This window comes from Pinus tabuliformis, chromosome 1_2 (genome assembly GCF_031772625.1).
Source record: "Pinus tabuliformis cultivar Carrire ecotype Pingquan chromosome 1_2, CPIR1, whole genome shotgun sequence".
Lineage (NCBI taxonomy): Eukaryota > Viridiplantae > Streptophyta > Pinopsida > Pinales > Pinaceae > Pinus > Pinus tabuliformis.
The window spans coordinates 785644842-785645893 of NC_142298.1; positions in this window are offsets into that span (position 1 = coordinate 785644842).

Here is a 1052-nt window from a genome sequence, read left to right on the forward strand (position 1 = left end):
TGGTGACAATAAAAACATTGTTTTGGCCTTGTTTTGAAATTTATCATAGAGCCTCTTGGCCTTAAAAGTCATTTGGAGTATAGATAATGTAGAATCTCGTGGTTTGGGCTTTGAATCCAAGAGAGATTGCAAGCATAGGGCTTTGAGAAAAGAGATAGAGGCCTACATGCATCAACAATCTACTTGACCATGACTTTCTTCTCAATCCAACATTTTCACTTGTAGAATGAGAGTAGGTGGCAAAAGGTGATTCAAGCATAGGGGTTTGAGAAAAGAGAAAGAGGCCTACATGCATCAATAATCTACTTGACCATGACTTCCTTCTATATCCAACATTTTCACTTGTAAAATGTGAGTAGGTAGCAAAAGGTTGTTCAAAGTCCACAATTTTAGTATAAAACGTATTCACACAGACACGTTTTGTGTGTTCTCTCTGGCTCAGGGTCTTGATTGTGAGAACATAAACCTTTGTTGTTGGATTTTCCAATGAACTAGGAACCTGTGTTGTCCCTAGGAGCGAGGCTCAAAAAATAAATGACAAAAGCCAAAATTCAAGCACTAACAATCTTGTGAGTAATTGTCTTCAAATGATGGCACAAAAGATTGGCTTGTAGAAGATCAAGCAACATTGGGATCAAAGTAGGATAATAATGCTTATCATGTAATGTAGATTTTAAGAATCGAATATTCCATCATAAGATAATATCAACACAAGACTAATGGACCTTGCCCCTAGAGGAAGGTAGTGGTAAAATAGATACCACATAAAAAATACTATAATTTCAATAAGAAATTAATTCTCCAATAGCATTCTAAAAAACTTAAATGGAAATTTACTATTTTTTTTTAATTGAAAAGATTGATATAAAATTTTAAAAATTAAATAATATTAAAAAATAGTTTTTATTAGCACATAGGACTTTGAATAGTTAAAGCACTTGTTCAAAAATTCAAAACCTGTAAAAAATGATATTTACCCAACCAAAATAAATAAAATAAAATAAAATGTACAAAGTATAAGCAAAAATTTGCCACTAGGATGAAGCTTTGAA